Below are 19,108 nucleotides of genomic sequence, written 5' to 3'. Positions count from 1 at the left end.
TTGTGATTAAAAAATAATGACATTATAAATTACATTTCATATCTGGCCTCTGTAGTTTTTCTTTTAATATATTGAAACTGTTTTATTAATAAGGAAATTTGAGAAATTTAACCTTTTACTCTGAGGCAAATACAGTTTTCCTGGTTCATAATTAAACTTATCTCTTAAATATCTTGCCATTTTTTTGAGAGTGATAAACAATGTAGAAAGCTGTATGTTCTCTAGGATTTTAAGAAATATGTATTGTCTGGGTCTATTATAGGATATTATTTACTTTTAGTGAGTGAAAGAGTAGCATGCTATCAAGTGTCTTTCATTTTCAAAATGTGTGTTATCCATCACTGGTGTGAGTCATTACAGGTTTAATATGGACTCAGGAAGCTGAAGATGTCTGAATTATTTACTTTTTATTAGTAAGTACTTCATTCTCTTTAGGGGAATTTCTTTCTTCCTGTTATAGAGAGCTTCCAAATAATACCCACCCAAATTATGGACTACCTTTTATATTCCAATATTTCTACTAGGTATTTTGCAGATTAAAAAAAAATTGATCTTCACAAGAGCCCCTTGGAGTGTTATTATTGCATTTTATGACTGACAAGAGTAAACTTCCAATAGGTTAAGCAATTTGGCCATTGAGGACAGAATTTGTCTGGGGCAGACCTGCCGTGCAGGCCTGACTCCGGAACCACAGCCCCTTCATGCCCAAGAATGAGTCTCAGCCAGCAAGTCACAACTCCAAAGAGTTCATGTTGGTTTTCCATTGACTTCTATACCTTTGTGTGTCCCTTGAGCTTCATGCTATTCCAGAAAGTAAAAGTTGAAATGACCACACTTTACAGTTCCTATCTTAATGCAGAATTGCTCCAGTGCACACCAGTCCTTTTGCTAAAGAAGCCACCTCTAAGGAAACGCTGCCTCAGGTGAGAGCGGCAGTAGAGAACGTGAAGCCACTGCATCCATCTGTCGTGCTGTCTTGGTTTTAAAGAAATCAATTCAAAAAAAGAATTCTGTTTTGTGGTCGATTCTGGGCTACTTTGTGGTCCATGTATTAAATTCTCCCATAGGTTTTCTTTGATAAGGGGAGCTTGTATTTCTATGTGAGAAGTATAAAAAATAGATTTTTATAGTTTCTTTAAAGTGTAATTTTATACTATGATGTCTTTAGTAATTTTATCACAGTTTATATGTATTAAAATATTTTAAAACTTCTTTTATAAAACCAAAGACTACGTGCTTATTTAGTTTTTTATATTTAAGGCTAGAAATGTTTTTGTGTTGGCTTTAATGGACTATGTCAAATATGTGTATCTGGCATAAATAGCTACAAGCCTTGTTTTAAATTTTGTGGTGCTTTGGAACATGAGAGCGTGTGGTGCAACAATACCTCTTACATGTTTTCACTTGGCGTCATGATGGCTCCATAACTCAGGTTGTCAATGTAAAAAATCTCTTGTTTACTCTCTTATGCTTCTGGGATGAGTGTAATCTTTGCCTTTAATATTTGAGGAAAATGTCCTGTCATTGAGACCACAATCTTCTTTTTTTTCTCTTTTAATAAATAAGCATTGTCTAATAAATATTTTTCTAAAGCTAAATCAAATAAATTTCTAGAAACTCCAACAGTGGGTTTTGTATTAAGATAGAAGTAAACTTAGAATTGAGCCTTGATACATCTATAGATAACTATTATTTGCCTTGAATTAGGAATTAGCTGTACATTGATTTTCTTTTTATCCTCACCCAAGGACATGCTTATTGATTTTAGAGTGAGGAAGAGGCAGAAGGAAAGAGAGGGAGAGAAACACTGATGTGAGAGAGAAACGTTGATTGGCTGCCTCTTGTACATACCCCCGACTGGGGACTGAAACAGCAACCCAGGCATGTGCCTTGACCTGGAACTGAGCCGGTGACCCTTTGGTTTGCGGGCAGGTACTCAGTTCACCAAGCCACACCAGCCAGGTCCCATTGGTTACTGTTTTTAATGTTACAGACATTCTTTAGTAAAGCCCTACTTAATGTTTTCCATAAGATTTTGAGGAACAAGTATGAAAAACACAGGGATGAGGACTTGGGGGGGAGGAAATGGGAGGGAGGTGGGGAGCATGGGGGGCGGCTGGGATGGGAGAAATAGACAAAAAACTGTACTTGAAAAATAACTAAATAAAATTAAAAAAAACGATCTGATACTTTAAGTGAAATGACATAACAAAACCAATTTATCATAGGCTAACTGATTTTTAACAAGAATTAATTTCTTTTTTTAAGGTTTATTTATTTATCTTTAGGGGGGAAGGGAAGGAGAGAGGGAAAGAAATATTAATGTATGGTTGCCTCTCGTGTGTCCCCTGCTGGGAACTGGCCTGAAACCCAGGCATGTGCCCTGACTGGGAATCGAACCGTGACACTCTGGTTCACAGGCCTGAGCTCAATCCACTGAGCTACACCAGCCAGGCTAAACAAGAGTTAATTTCTGATGCCAACTCATCAATGTTATAATGACTTGAAATGGAAGAGAGTGACCTGCTGTTGATCAGAGAACTTGGCTGTCAACTGCTTCTCTTGCTGCAGCTGATAATTGAGCTTCCTGCACTGCCCCTTGCCTCTCATATTGTGCAGTCCTATGGCATACCTATATGATTTCTTCCAGATATGCACCTCTTGGCTCTACCTACCAGGATCATAGTGCATTCTAAACTCTATTTCACCACTGACGGCACCTCTGCTGTTCTATACAGCTAAATCTGATCTAGCTAACACAAAGCCAAAGTAGCCCCTGTGTAAAGTTACCATACACAGATTAAGTTGGCTTTCTGTTTGTCCTTTTAATTTAGTTTTACTGGTCAGAGTTTTAATTCTATTTGACTATTTTGCGTAACTGCATGTTTGAGGTCTGACACTTAGGCAACTTTGCCTATATCCCAGGTGGCAAATACAAGGCCCACGGGCTGAACCTGGCCCTCCACCTCGTTTTATTTGGCCTGGTACCTTGTTTCTACCTGGAAGTAGAACTGAGCTCCTTGCCCCCAGTTAAGGAGTAGTTACATTGATGCAGTCCTAAAATTACATTCGGCCCTTTGAAGGCAAATGTGAGGCTGATGTGGCCCTTGGTGAAAATGAGTTTGACACCCTGGCCTACACAAATTGATTTCCTAGCTATATTAGCAAAAGGCTGAAAGCTCTTCATAATGTAGGAGTTATTTTTTTTACAAACAGATGCTAGAGTAGTTTCCACTAAACTGAAGAGGATAGACCTATGGAAAGTAAAAATGATTTAAAAAGTACTATAGGTATTTATGAATTTATTTTTATGGAGATAAATAATACATTTTGACTGTCAGTAGTGAAAATTATTAATCAATGCACAGCCTGAGTTTTTTTAAAAGACATTTCACGTGTGCATAATGCCAGACAGAGATCTGAAGCATATTTGGAGCACCATCAAGGATACTATCTTAGAGTGTTGAGCCTCATATGAAAGGATAATGTGTATTGGTCATTGATTAGGTCAAGTTTTTTCCCATGGTTATATGATAGAATGATTTTCTTAATCTACAGTACATAATATATAGGAAATGAATATTTGGTCTATACTTAATTATTTCTAGAGACTAGGATTAATTAAGAGACTAGGTTTCTTTTCTGTGGGAGGATTCCTTCACAATTTTGGTAGGTTCTTCTAAGAATTTTTTTAAACCTTGAAAAACTGGAGGAACATGCTACATACCTGGATGTTAATATGCCTTCAGTCTGGGCAGGCTGGTGCCTGACCTGCAGGCAGGACTTGGCATGCAGGTGGGTGTGTGTGGAGTGTGTGTTTCATTTAAATTTAAAATCTTTGGTAAGGCAGGCATTCTGCAGGTGCAGTAGTTAATTCCATCTTCTCTCATGCAGCACTGGCTTGCTTCACTCATTTATGTTACCTGCCTGGCTTCTAGAAGCAGTTGTGTATTTGACAAATTTTTGTTTTAATCAATTTAGGAAGAGCTGATGCATTTTACGAAATTTTGGTGGGATTTGGAGGGGAAGAAGAATGAAGTTAAAAGTTATCTAGATCCTCTTCTGGGTTATAGAGAGAAAGTGAAATGGAGATTTACCACCAGTGAGGTGATGATGATGATGATGATGATGATGATGATATCAGCAAGCTGAGTTTTAATTAACTGGGGAAATGACCTACCTTACTTAACTGGTTTGACTGGGATAGAATAGAGGTGAGGAAATCTGTTCCTCTGGGTTTATGCTGCTTGTGCAGGGGGCTCTCAAAGTGTAGTCACCAAAGTAGCCTTAGCATCACCTGAGAATTTGGGGGGAAATCATCCCCAGCCAAGCCCTACTGAAGCAGAAGCTCTTGGGGTAGACACCTGTGATCTGAATTTTCACATGCTTTGCAGGGCACTCTGATACTCTCTAAAGTGGGAGAACCATTGGTCTGTTGAATCTTATTGCTGCAGTAACATTAGTGGAATGGGGTATTGTTCCTTGAATTGGAGAAACCTGAGCTCTGCTCTTTTCAGTTGCTTGGCCTGGCCTCTCCGTAGCCCTATTCCCTGATTATCAAATGAGGGGATTGTGTGTTCTGTGCCTCTTCTTCCAAATGGTCCAAGGCATTAATAATTTTCAAACATCTTCCAACTGTATGATTTCTTCTGCTCTTGCTAAGCAATTAAAAATACAAAGCCTGAAAGAAGCATCATTTAATATTCGTGAGTTAAAGCTGCAGTGGGAAAAGAGAGTGAAACATTTGTCAGGCGCCCTTAGGCTACAAACCAATAATGGCAGAAATGGCCCTGAGTCTTCCAGACACCTGTAGGCCTTGCTTAAGAAGACACTTGACAAGAACAGTTAAAATATTTAGTGGTACTTGATGTGCTAGAGTATAAAACCAAGTGTAATTTAAGCAATTTAAAGCCCATTGAACTTGTCTAGCTAGTACAATTGGTGTAGCCAGCAAATGGTTATGAAGGAAGCAGTTAATATTGATGGTTTCCTGTACTACTTGGCACGTTTTAAAAACGAATGAATTATAAACTTCTACACTCAGTGCTAGTTTGTTGTGTTTCATTTCTCACACACTTGATATTTGTATCGTGCTCTAACTTCTAACATAATTCAATATAGTTTATTTTATATGATGAGCAGAAAGATATCAAATAAGTTTATCAGAACAGTGAAACAGATGTAAAAGTTCTTCTACTTTATCTAATCAGTACATGAAAATTATTTTAAAATATCTTCTTTCTAAAATTGTTTTCAAAAAGAAAATATCTTTTGAAACTCATTGACTGTTTTATGTGTTTGAATAGTACATATGTGTAAAAATACTTAATATTCTAATTATAAAAGCATAAATCCTTTTTTTGTAGAAAATTTATGTGTTATAGAAGGGTGTAGTATAAAAAAATAAAAGCCCCTTGGAATGTAATTTTCCTACATTTGGCCACTATCCAAAGTAACCATTGTTATACATTTCTTCAGATATTTTTTCTAAATTGCACTATTAAAAATATTAGTGCACTACACTCTGAATGCATTATTGTTGTTACACTTTGTTTCATGTTATATTCATAGTCTAAGTTTCAATTCCTTTGACAAATCTAGGGCAGAATTCTAGTATATTCGTGAAATCTCTGTATCCATCCTCCTAAAATTCATATTGAATGCCATCAGAAATAAAAGCCAAGAGAAACTAAAATAAAAATGTCAAGGAAATAACTAGCAAACTAACGTGCCTCTAAAACTTATGAGGCAGAGAGATACCCTTTTGTAAAATAATATATTATGAGATTTTAATGTGGGATTGATTGAAGGAAATTACTTTGCAGAGTTGTTTTAGAAATTAACCTAATAGTAATATTCCTGTAGGAAAGTCTGGACTATAGTACTCTGCTCTTTGTTGTTCTTAAAGTTTCAAAATAATGTGGTAATGAGGTTAAATTTCAGAACGAATCACTCACTGTTCATTAAGTCAGTCAATAAATGTGTTTTAAAATCTGTTATGCATCAGGAATGAAATATTTTGGGAGGTTCATGCAAGATTTTTATTTCTGTGCCCCTTTGGAAGAACAGATCCTTCATTCCCACCTGTTGGCACTCCCGGCGCTCCCACTCACCCCTCCCACCTGCAGTAACACCGGAAGGCAACTTCCACTGTCAGGGGGCTCTGTGGCTGTTTTGTCATTGACCAAGACATGTTTGGGGAAATTTTGATCTCTTGTGTGATTTGGGCAAACAGCAGTCTACGCTCTGCTTTTCCTAACAAATAGCTTGCAGATTGTCATGTTTCTGTTGGGAGAAGGAAAAACATCCAATCAGAACAGAATTGAAATGATACAAATGAGGCCCATTGTTCAGCAAATGGCTGGTGTGAGGTAAGAATTGAAGATAAGAATAGCGGGGGCCTCCAAAGGATGGAGCAGGCATGCCCGCGTGCATGAGGAAACCAGGCCTTTGTTAGTATCCTTTCTGAAATGGCTATTAAAGTAATTATAGTAATTTATAGGGGTTTTTTTCCCTTCCATTTCAAAATAGGTTCCATTTTTTGTCTTTTGTCTGGAGTCTGTATGTGTGTAAGAATGTGCTGGGTAGCACTCCTCTAGTCTCTGAATTCATCTGCTCCCAGGCTGATGAGTTGCGGTCCGCACAGACTCCCGGGGACAGCCGTGCCAGCCCTGCTGTCGGGCAGCTCAGGCCCTTTGAGAATAATCAGAGAATTGCACTGTGCAATTCTGTGTCTTACTGGTTAATTATAGTTTGCCATGGAACCATTTAGAATTGCTGTTTGATTTAAAGAGGCATTTTTTTCCTGAATGTCTTAAAAATACATTTATTCACACAGCTATGGATTTTATGATTATACTTTTTGCATTTTTATGTCACCGATGCTTGTGCATAAGGACGGCAATACTTTCTGCGTATGACTTCTAGAGGGAGTCTTTAAAAATCTGTTGACCGCGTACGTGCTCACTGTGCAAAACTTGTCTTTTGGTAGAATAGAAGGACGAAAACAATTTCCTATAGCAGTCTTCTTCTGTATTTTTTCGAAGTAACTTCAATAGTTTCATATTCTAAGAATTCCTTATAACAATTTATGCTTGTTTTACTTTGTCTTTGCCCGAACAAAACAAATTGGTGAGAGTGACTTTCTTTTTGCCAAGTTCATATTGAATATGGGGATTAGACTGCCTCCACCAGCCTTGGCATCGTTTTACTATTTACTGTAGTAGTTAGTATTGTGTGAGTATAACTTACTTTTTCGAGTTCACTAAATGAGATGTTTACCCTTATAATGACCCTTCATACATAGAAGATGTATTGTGTGCTTTTTATCTTCTTAATTAGAGTTAGAACTGAATGGGTTAAGGTTTTCCTGGTCTGCGGATTAAGCATTGTAACCACAGCGACCAATTTACTGTCATTTGCTTACTCCTGGCAGTGATGGAAAGTCATTGGTGGAAAAAGTCTTAATTCACAAACAAGCACAGTTGTGGTTGATCCCAGTGGGTGAGGATTCTGAGACAAAATTAACTGTGGTTTTAAGACCTGTTGTTTTAATTGGACCACATTGCATTTTGTTTTTCAGGTGGTTGGATTCCCCAGCAACCACTCTAGTTTAATATAAAGGAAGTTTAAACATTTTATAGTTTTCATTTTCATAAGGGAACAGTTGACAAGCACATTTTGAAGAAAGCAGAGACAGAGGTAGGATTGAGAGTAAATAAGGAAAAAATTAAACTTAAATGATGGCAACTTCAATTTCTCCATAAAATTACAGTACTACTGAGTTCTCTAAAAGATGTGAATGGTACATTTCTAGTATCCCCGTGGAAATGTAGCAGAAGGAAAGTTGTGTTCTGTGTGATTTGCATAAAACACTATGTAGTGTAGGTTATTGTGAGAAATAAACGGACACGTCCTCGCCGGAGCAGTCCAGGCTGAGGAGAAGAAAGGCGTCTTCGAACTGAACGTGTTCAAAGCCGTCTCCTGTCTTCTCAACTTTCGGCTTCACCTTGGATGCAGAACGGGATTTTACTATTTTGACTTTATGTATCTTACATCAACATTAAGATAGTTTTCCTGTTAGCACTGGGAGAACTGGGTATAATTGATATGGATAGATTTATTAATGACCCGTTTTTAAACAATGGTGAAGGTCTTTAATGAATTGGTAAAAGATGATTTTCTTTCCAAAAAGTTTTCACATATTGTGTATTTGCCTTTGCCTCTGACATATGAATTGCCTTCATGTTCAAGTCTGTCCAGAAGCCAGATATTTTTTGTAGTCTCCACTGTGGCTTTGGGCGGGGTAATACAAGCCGTCATCACCTCTCTGGACCACTGACGTAGCCTTCTAACCTCTCTCCCAGCTTCCACTTTTATCCTGACTTCCTCTTCCCTCCATGCCCCGCATGCCTGCCAAAATGACCTTTTAACATTATAAATCTAACTATGTGACATCCTGCTCTGAACCATTGAGTGGCTTTCCCCCTCACTTAGGGAAAAGTCCAGCCTGTTTATCCCGGTGTGTAGCCTGCCTGCTGCCCTGGCCTCTTTCCACTCGGTCGTGAAACTCTGGCCTCAGAGCTTCAGAGCTGTGTTTCTGAACTTCTAGTTTTCCAAATAGGAGCCTTTGTACCTTGTGTTTCCTAGGCCCGGAAGGTTCATCTTTCTAGCTGCCTGGCCGCATCCTGATTACTGCTTAGAGCCTCAGTCTGTTTGGGCAGCTACAGCCAAAACACCATAAGCTGGGTAGCTTATGGACCAGAGAAATTTATTTCTCAAAGTTGTGGAGGCTGGGGAGACCAAGGTCGAGGTGTTGGCAGATTTGGTGTCTGGGAGAAGCCTGCTTTTATGGTTACCTTTGTACCTCATGTTGTGGAAGGGATAAGGGAGCTCTGCGTAGCCTCATTTCTAAGGGCACCATTCCGCTCAGTTCCCAAGCGCCCCAGCTCCTAAGGCCATCATCACATTGAGCGTTGTTTCAGCATGTTCGGCCTGGGGAGGACACAGACATTCAGTGAACAGCATACACCATGTCCTGAGAGAAACCTTGCTTCACTGCCATGTGTCAAGTAGTACCTCTCTCCCTCTTTACTATCTTGCTTTATTTCCCTTCACAACACTTACTACTCCCTGACATTATACTATGTATTATTGCCTTCTTCCATCCATTAGAAAACATGGCCTGTGAGGATGGGGAGTTTTTATTGTCCTCCTCTGAATTAGCAGTGCCTACCTGTGCCACATATGAGCTGATATAGTTGTTTGAAAATGAATATTCAAAAGAACTAAGCTTGAGTAGGTATAGCAATCACATTTTCAAATAGGTGATCAAGAGTAGATTTGAAATACAAGTGGGGTCGCAGGTAGGGCTGGGAAAACACTGGTCTCTTTAAAGCTCCTTATATTCATCACCAGCTGGAACACCTGTCCCTGGGGTTTTCTGTCCCACTCGTGCTTAAACCTGTTTCCTTTTACTTTCTGAAGGCTCATTCCTTGGGATCACCATTTAGAATAGTGATTTTTGACTTACAGCCTGAAAAACAGTTATCATACCTTTGTATAAACCTTATGATGAAATGTTACCATTTTATCATTCTGTATATTTCTAGAATCCACCCACAGTCAGAATTTGCCCAATACATCGTTCATCATCTGTGTCTCCTTTAGTGCTACTCTTCAATAATTTACTCTTGGGTGGAAGGAGAAAAGTATACATATCCCTGTGATTAGTAACTTTTCATTACAATGATATTCTAGGAAGAAATGTTTTACTAGATGCTCTCTAAAGACCTCAAAATGCCAGTGCATATCCTCAGGATGTGTAATTTCCTCTCTTATTGTCAACAGAAATACCTATTATCCGAATTTCTGGATTACAATTACCTTGAAGTTTTCCATTCTGCTTTAATTATGCTTAATGGAGATGATATTACTGGATAACTTAAAAATCCAGTAGTTAAAGTAATTTACTTGGTAAACACTCATAAGAGAAGTCTCATATTTGAGCTATCAGGAAATGAGATGCACTGCGTAAAAGCAATTTTTTTTTTGGCAATGAGGACATTAAACACTATGGTTGGGCAGTTTTACAAAATATTTCTCCTTAATGAAGTCTGTTATATTAAATATTGATCACAGATATAGCTAATAATGATTGTAATAGTAATTGAATGCTTATGTGGCAGAAACTATCCTAGAATTTCACTTAATGTCATCTCTGCTAATCCCCAAAACATTTATGAAGTGCCTCTTATTATGCTTATTCTGGGCTGAGGAAGGGTGGAGTTGATTACATTGTCCTTGGCTATGCTGATGGTGACAGTGAATTAGGATTTGAATCTAAGAACTCCTAGCCCTCACACCCAGGATCTCAACCCAAGGAATCCTTATGACTTGACTGAGGTTCATGACAAAGTCCCAATTATTTTCCCATCAGGGTAGAATGCTGCCCTCAGAGTGTGTAAGTCTCTTTGTTCACTCCCCCTTCTAAAACCCCAGATAGTGAGTAATTCTGCCAACTCAGCTATCTCTCTTGGTTGTTTCTTAGGGCTTTGGTTTCTAGCAAGTACCCTCAGTGTGCAGACTGTTAGCTCTCTGCCCTCCGAAGAGAGAAACTGAACAAACATGGATAAGTCAGTAAGACTAATTCGTGCTGTTTGAAATCGTTTTGGCCTGCATGCGCCTCCATTTCTCTTGGAGGAGATTTTGTAATAGCATCTTTCCCGTAAGTCTGAAGGCTGGAGTAAGAAACAGCATTGACATACTTAACTCTCATAGTAGAAATGTGCTTTTCTTTCACTTGCTTTGTCAGCAGAAACTTTGGCATTTCTGTGGGTTCACAAGATAGAGAAAGCTGCCAGTAACCAAATATGTGGTCTGATGATCTTCTAACAGAAAATTTTGTTACTATTCGACCTTTTCTGTATGAATATTATTGAATGACATAATCCCTTGAGAAATTTTGCTGAAATGATGAAAAATACTCTTCAGATGGCAATTACAGTTGTTGATATGTTTTCTAGCTTTGGGACTAACATGAGTGAGTAGAAGGAGAATTGAAAGCTTTGAGTGTTTGCAAGAGTGGTTTGATAGGATGACAAGTATTAATTGAATAAGATCTTTAATATGAAGGTAATTTATTGGAAATGGATTCCAAATAAACTTGTTAGCCTCAGAGGTGAGATAATAGAATAGTCTTCTCTTTAGATTACCTGCGTGAGCACAGAGTAGATTATTAGTGATAGAATATCTTTATCACTTTATGGTAGTCTGATTTCCAGTAGTGATATTTTACTGTGTTGGTTAGGGCTTCAGCAGGCCAGTGGCCATTTCTCAAAAGCAGAATTGTATGCAATATTTATGGCTCCCTTTTCTAAGCCTATTCTTTTTTCCCATAGAGTGAACAGAATTGTGAAACTTTGCCTTATGTATAATAAAATTTGGCTATTATTCTATAGTGAGACACAGGGAAGTGGGGAGTTTGCTAACCATTGCCTTGGGCCTGAGCAGCCAAAGCATAGAGCCACCATGGTAGGACTCCAGGTTGAACCAAAGACACTAGAGAGAAGGTGTGAGAAATTTGGGGTACATAGTGAGTCTCTTCTCTTTCCTCCCCCTAAAGAAGAAAATTTTAAGTCCCCGTGAAGAGGATTTGTTCATCTTCAGTTACAGTGAGGCTGTAATCCAGAGGTCTCTAGGAGATGACTGACATGACGGGGGGGGGAGTCAGGCAGGAGTTTGCATGTGATCAGGAGAAGGGAAATGAGTGGACAGTAATGCCCCCAGAGGGCAAGAAGGAAGCCAGAGCTTTACATCTGAATGTTGCCTGATGTGCCCTTGATCACAACTTTGCCAAGTAAAAATGATAATAGACTCAGTGATGTATTCATCCCTGTTGTGGAGAAAGTTGCCATTCAAATTAATGAAGGCTAAGAAGAATCAAAGTGCAGAAAGACAGCTGTAAACAAGTCACACAAAACAGTATTCGTTTACCCAGCAGTGGTCAAACAACCGTGATGGTTACAAAGCATTTGAAATAAGAATAGACACTAATTGTTTCTTCTTTGGAGATAGGACTCATATGAACACTCAAAGGCATTGTACCGTTTGGTTATCACCCAGGCCTCCTGATTTCAGGCCAGTCCTCTTTCTAGTACACTGCTTTGTTGTGTGCGGGGTGGGGGTGAGAGGGGTAGGGGAGTGCAGAAAGAGAGTAATGGAAGGAAACACGAAGGTTTCTATGAATTTAAAAGAAGGTGACTAAAACCATGTCTTAATCTATACCCTTGAATTTATCACCCTATATATTCTGCTTTTTGTGGTTTTATTAAAGTGCAACTTTGTAAAATATTTCCTGCCAAATTGGATGTTATTATGTATAATTTATTCTATTGTTAATTGAGAGCCATTGAACATTTTGAAGCAGTGAAATTACAGTCAGTTGTGTTTTAGGCAAAAAGCAGCACTGGCTGAAAGGTAGAAATGTGTTGGAACTGAGGGAGATTGTAGAGATGCAGGACATTTAGGACAAGTTTGTGGAACTGAGACAGTGGTAATGACAATGGAGAGGGCTGGTCTTCCTGAGACATAATTTTGAGGGGGATGTATTGCACTTGGATGATAGTAGTGAAGTATAGTGATGAAATCTGAAGTTTCTAGTGTGGTTGAGAATATAGCAACTCTGCAGAACTGGAACTAGACGGAGCATCTCCTCCGTTATCACCCACAAAACAATCACTGCCAAGTCCTATTGATTAATGTTCCAAAATACACAGCAAATCCTTTTTACTGACTTCACATCCATCACTGATCCAAGCTGCCATCTTCTACCTGGACTACCGCAATATCCTTCGATCGTCGTCGTGATATTTGCCATTTCCTCCTTTCCTTCTATTTTCCTATTAAGCAGCAGTGATCCTTTTAACATGCTCTTCTAATCGGGTCACTCTCCTACCCAACGATCTTTAACATTGCCTACAGAGCTCTGTGCGCTGGGCCCTGCCTGCATCATCAGCCTCGACTCAAACCACTGTACTCTTCTGTGTGCAGCTCCAGCTGTCTGTCTTTCCCAGTGTCAGGCTCTTTCCAGACTCACTTCTTCTGCACCCGCATTGTCTGCACATGAGATGCTTTAGCCTGTCCTTTTCCCTGGCCAACTTCTTCTCCCCGTAGTCTCTGATTCATTATTTTCCTCATCAACACCTTCCTTAACGAGTCTTGTCAACTTCTCTTCAGACCTCATTGTCCTTTTACAGCAGTCGGCGGTGTCCAGCCTTTTGGCATCTCTGGGCCACACTGGAAGAAGAAGAGTTGTCTTGGGTGACACATTAAATACATTGTGATATGTAATCACAAAAAACTCAATGTTTTAAGTAAATTTATGATTTTGTGTTGGGCTCCATTCACAGCTTTCCTGGGCTGCATGCAGCCTGTGGACTGCAGGTTGGACACCTTTTAGAGAATTAGGCTCCGAAAGAGCAGGGATTATTTTCAGTTTTTTTAAATTACTAACCCCCCAATGCAGTGCTTGGTACATAGCAGCAGCTTAATAAATATATTCTAATGAAAGGTTTAATGGCTTTAACACAACTGATATGGATTGATTATATGGGCCACTAGCAATATTTAGTAAACTGTCTAGTAATTACTCAGTTTTTATATCTTTCAATTAAACAGGACATGATATAGATTGTGTTTGTGTTGACAGTTTTTTGGAGGTCAGAATAAAGACAAACATGGAATAGTCTGATGATCTGCTGGGAAAGGATAGGCCAGAAACCTAGAGACCTGAAGACATATCCTTTGCTCTTTCTTATTTTCTACCAACCACCCTGTAACCTTGATTAGCCAGGGTCATATCACAATAGAAATGCCCTGGTAAGCAATCCCAGGGGCACACAGCTATAGCAACAGAGTGGTTGGTTTTCTGTCTGACTCTCAAACCTGGGCCCAGCCACTTACCTGCTGAAATCAGGGACCATCAAGCCTGCAAAAATGTTTTGTGAGCTGTAAAACACTAAACACAGTAAGGAGCAGCATGCAGGTGATGTATCCAGTTTGCTCTTTGGAGGAACTATAAATTGTATGTTTCATTGACTTTCAGAAGAGAGGAGAGTCGTGAATTTTGTATATAAGGCTGCATTGAATGAATCAAGTTGAGCTCTTTTGCAAAGAGCTTCATTGTGATTGAATGGCTATATTGGCCAGGCAGAGAATCCCTAATTTCTTCTGCTGTGAGACTCCTAAGGAGACATTTATATTAGTAATACTGAATTTGCAAACCTGAATTTTAAAATTTAGCTCTATTTGTATTCTGTGTCTCTCTGGGAGGCATTCAGTACATTATGAAATTCTGTGCTTTTACCTCCTGCTAAGGGTTTGAGTTCTTAGCCTAATTAATCATTAAGTGTTGTCAGTCTATCATGATGTGGTTAATTATCAGAGAGAATGTGTGTGCTTCAGACAGTCATGACCCTTTTCCGGGTAACTATAGAAACCTTAGCAGTACTAGTTATTATCTAAAATTATGGCATTTGATTTTGAAACCATTTTAGCCTTTGATAGGGGAAATAATTAAATAATTGGTTATAATCTAGAAAGAAAAAGAAGTTTGCATGAAACTAAGATTTTAAAATAATTTATACATAATAGAAATGTGTTCTAAATAGTTTATGAATAATAGAAATGTGTTCTGTAGGATATTTCTGACTGTTAAGTTAAAAAGGCTTTTATACCAAGTCTGTATTTGTTACAGAGCTTTTTCATAAGCTACCGCCCCCTCCCCCATGAAAAATCTTTAGAACCATCCTGATATGAGTCCACAGTAATTACTGACTTCCGTTCAGTGCAGTGATTTTTTAGTGCATTAGAAAGAAACTGCAAATCTGGGTTGAAAGAGCTAAATTTGGGAACTTTTATATATGTGTATGTATAGATATTGATATTTATGTACATAAACAGGCAATACTGACATTGCAAAATGTTATTGGTATTAATGTATTCTTGAAGTCATAGCTCTTCAAAGATGAGAGCAGATAAAAATTTTTCCTTTCCTGTTCTGAGGAATTTCATCTAATTCAGGAAGAAGAAATAATGTCATTGCACTTTTGAATGTGAAGCTTAACAAGGATTACAGCCTGAATGGGAGCGGACATTCCCGCGGGAGTAGGAACTGCCACGCGCGCCGCCCTTGGCGTGTGGTCTTGTTCCGGGAATGGGCGGGTGGCACGGGCGCTGGAGGAGGCGGCGCTTCAGGTGTGTTCTCCTCTTTTGCTGGCAGAGTGGAGGTTGGTGATCTGTCACAGCAGTGATTTATTTTCATGTTATAATGCATAAACAAGCTTACTTTCTGCCTTTAGCTCAATTATAGATTCTTGGGAATTTATTAGAGCAGATCATTGCATTTTATGTGCAACTGTGGGTAATACACACCAAGTGCCACAATATTGGTAACTAAAAAGTTAAGTCCCAATTCCGTGAGAATTTTTAAAATACAAGTGTGTGTGTGTAAACATCTGTGCTTGAGGCGTGGGTCACTTTGTCTACTCATTCCCACTGCACAGTCTAATTCTTAAAATTAGTTTATTTCTACAGTTGTTTGTATTGCAGAATAAAGCAATAGCTTTAAAATGGATTATTTACTTCCCAGATCAAAACAAAGACCTTGGCAATGGGATCGTCAGCCTAGTCTGAGTGCAACAATGACAGACAGCAGTTGCAACAATCGCTCCCCATTGTCGAGTTTCTACTAAAAATTTAAGTATCGTTTGTTTTTGTCAGAAATGCGAGTGACTACAGATACTAATGATTTACTGATTTAAAAGTAGATGCCTGTTGAAAGGTTTCTAACCTTGCCTTTCGTTCAGTAGGGCTCTGTAATGGGTACAGCTCACCCGAGCCTGTTACTGGCTCTGTTTTTGTTCATGTGTTTTTGCGTGTCATCCTTACACAGGGGCCATGCTAATCTTCTCTGTATCGTTCCAATTTTAGTGTATGTGCTGCCGAAGCAAGCACTGTTCATGTGTTTCTTAGTGTGGTTCTTCTCCTTTGAGTCGAAGAGCGTCGTCACAGTCTGTTACATTGTTGTTTCTGTGGCATCACGAATTGTGCCATTTAAAAATATCTTAAGATGTGTTAACAGCTTTTTCAGCTGTGATCCTTGACTTAGCCTTTATTATTTACCCATTTTCTTACTCTACAAGTTTCTAGGCTAATCATGCTGTTAAAAGTTTGCTTGATGAGAAACAATAAAAATTAAATCTTTTATTTAAACAACTGAAGTGACAAATGTTGTCAACTGAGAGTGTGTTAGACTCTGTTTTGGAGAGTGTAATGTCACTGGTTTCGTGAAGCCGGAATGCTCATCAGCCTAATTATCTAAGACTCTGCCGCTCTGACTTTCCCCTGGTCTCGGAAACGACTCTCTTCCACTGCGTGTGCATGAGATTATTTTTTTCCTCCATATTAATAATTCACTTGTGAGTTTCATTCCTTGTTAAAGTGATACTGTTTGCTAAGTATATATTAAGACACTCCTGGTTGTTTATCTGCATAAATAAAGCCACACCAGTCATCCTTTTGTATAATTTTAAATCATCCATATAAAAAGGAAATTCAGTGCCACTAAAGCTATTTTTAATAATTCTGCAGAAAAGTAGTTCTCCACCAGGTCTTCTGCATTGTTTATCCTTTTTTACAATTTCCTTATCCTCCACAGTGAAGTATAAATATTTTTAATACAATATATTAATTTGCTTATTTTTATACTGTGGGTTGCTAATAATAACTTGAGCCACTTTAAATGCTGGTTAGTTCAAATTACATCTGACAAGAGGAAGGGGTGGTATTTCAGATTTGTGATTCTTTTATACTTTCAAAACACTGATGGTGTTTCAAAAATTACTGTTCCATATACCTGTTGTGGCATTTTCCTTTAATTCGGATTCGACAAGAAAATGTCTGTCCCATAAATTCTACTTTTCTCGAAGAGCTGGGCTGGCAGTGGAGGAATTTTGGCTGAGTTAGGAAACCTGATTTATCTCCTGCGGGGAGACAGTGAAGTGAGGAACTTGCCAGTGACCTTATGGAATGGTCGAAGCTGCCCTGGATGGAGAGCACCTAGAGCAGTGATAATCTGTGTGTATTAGTCAGGGCTGGTGTGGGGGGAGGTCTGCCTTCCTGGCTTGTAGAGTGCCACCTTCTTGTGCTGTCACACAGCCTGCGTGCACTCGTGGAAAGGGATCTCTGGGGTCTAAAGGATGCGTGTCCTCTTGGGTTAGAGCCCTACCCATAGAATCCCATTTAGTCACCATCCTAAAGATTTCATCCCCAGACACAGTCACACCGGGTGTTAGGATTTCCACACACTGAGTCTGGGGGCACAGTTCAGTTCATAATGCATTGCTAATACATGAGGGGTGCTTGCTAGGAGCCAGACTCTCATTTACAGACAACCTATTTTCCGGTGGAGGAAACCGAGATCCCAAGTGATTAGGCATCTCACCAAAATTCACAGATTGTAAGGGGAAGAGTTAGGAGTAAAACCCCTGTAGCCTGGCTTCAGAACCTGTGTCCTTACCTATTTCCCCCTCTGTCATTAAAATACTACTAGTATATTAATAACCTTTCCTAGTTAACTTTACTTGTGATGTAATAGTATGAGATTTCTTTTGGCTTTTATTTTTGTATAGAATATAAAGTTGGTTTCAGCTTTCTTTTCCTTTTTTTGTGGGAGGATGCATAATTCACATTTTACCTGTTGTAACAGTAGGCAGGGCAGACTCTGGAGCCACAGTTTCAGGGTTCAAAGGTGTTCTCTGCTGGAAAATAGGGAATAGAAACCCAGGACCTTGTTGGGCTGTTGTGATAGTTAAATGAGGGAACACGTCAAGGGCTTGGAATCCAGCCCAGTGCACTGCACACACTGCAGTGTGAGTGGGTGGTAAGGTGGGGCAGTAGTAAATACAGGATGATCTCAGGCCAGAGGGTTGGTTTTCCTCCCTGTCTCAGGGAAGGCTTGCCTTGTGGAAGTGCTTTGTTACAGATCTGATGTGCCTGCTTACTCAGGACAGCACAGGCTTTCTCCACAGGATTTGTATGCTCTGGCAAACTTGCCAGATAGGCAGGTCTTTACAATGGGAATGCGGTTTTCAATTTTTTTACTCTAAATGACTGAGATATTAAGAATTATTTTGGTTTGTTTGTTTTGAGCAGCAGGTTATTAAATTCCTATTATGCAGAAGATCTTTATAAGTTTTATACTTAAAGGACAGCCTGTGCCTTTCTGGTACAAGACTAGTACCCAAAGTATCTAACAAATCAACGTTCTCAACTTCCATGCGCCCCTGACGTGGCCATCTCTCTGGGGTGCTCCTTCTGTGCCCAGACACTGACGTTTCCTTTCACTGCCACAGATTCTACTTCTGTGTGAGCAGAGCCCTTGCTACCCTTCTGCTATTTCCCTTCCCAGCTCATCCCCAGTTCCGTTTCTACAGGACCTGAAGCAGTGGGGTGGAGACTAGGAAGGGGAAGGAAGACTCCAAAAGGAGAGGGGAGAGCCAAGGCAGACCCTTCTGCCTCCTGCCTCTGGTCTCCTGGGCTGGTGGGCACCAAGAAAGCAGGGAATATTCTTGACTGTTTCTTAGTTCCCCCAGGAGAAATGTAAATATACAAGCCATTATTATTTTTTGTGCCAAGAGTCAGGCTCAGTGGGTTCACAGCCCAGTGGGGGGAAATGACATGACCGCGTTCATACATGGTGGATATAATGCCAGGGCGGAAGGAACCGATTCTGCTTTGAGATGCTGGAAGCTACCAACGAGAAGAGAAATTGTTGTTGAGTCCTGAAGGTTGATTGTCAAGTTTAGTGGCTCCTAGGTATAACTGAACTCGCCCTTAGTCATCTTATGTGGCAAATAGCCATTCCTGAGCTAGTCCTGGAACCAAATACCAAGGATAACATTGCTTCTGGGGCAGATTGTTTCTGTTTTAGACACTTGATTTGCAAATGTAACTTTGGTATACAACCCACTTACAAGTTCATATGATTGTTTTTATAACTACTCATATATTACTAAGACTTCATTGACAGAAATGAGATTTCTGGTCA

At 39.3% G+C, this 19,108-nt stretch overlaps 1 protein-coding gene and 1 non-coding gene across 4 annotated transcripts in view; one reads left to right on the top strand and one right to left on the bottom strand.

Annotated features, from left to right (window-relative positions):
- The window catches only part of PARD3B (par-3 family cell polarity regulator beta), a 977,832-nt gene that overhangs the window by 207,065 nt on the left and 751,659 nt on the right, over positions 1 to 19,108 (top strand). The window lies entirely within an intron of this gene.
- On the bottom strand, positions 15,906 to 16,014 carry LOC119064394 (U6 spliceosomal RNA). Its single transcript, XR_005085393.2, has one exon. It is a non-coding gene; the product is annotated as a U6 spliceosomal RNA (small nuclear RNA).

Source organism: Artibeus jamaicensis, unplaced genomic scaffold (genome assembly GCF_021234435.1).
Source record: "Artibeus jamaicensis isolate MK-2021 breed Jamaican fruit bat unplaced genomic scaffold, CSHL_Jam_final contig_1015, whole genome shotgun sequence".
Classification (NCBI taxonomy): domain Eukaryota; kingdom Metazoa; phylum Chordata; class Mammalia; order Chiroptera; family Phyllostomidae; genus Artibeus; species Artibeus jamaicensis.
This window is presented reverse-complemented; position numbering and strand designations above follow the sequence as displayed.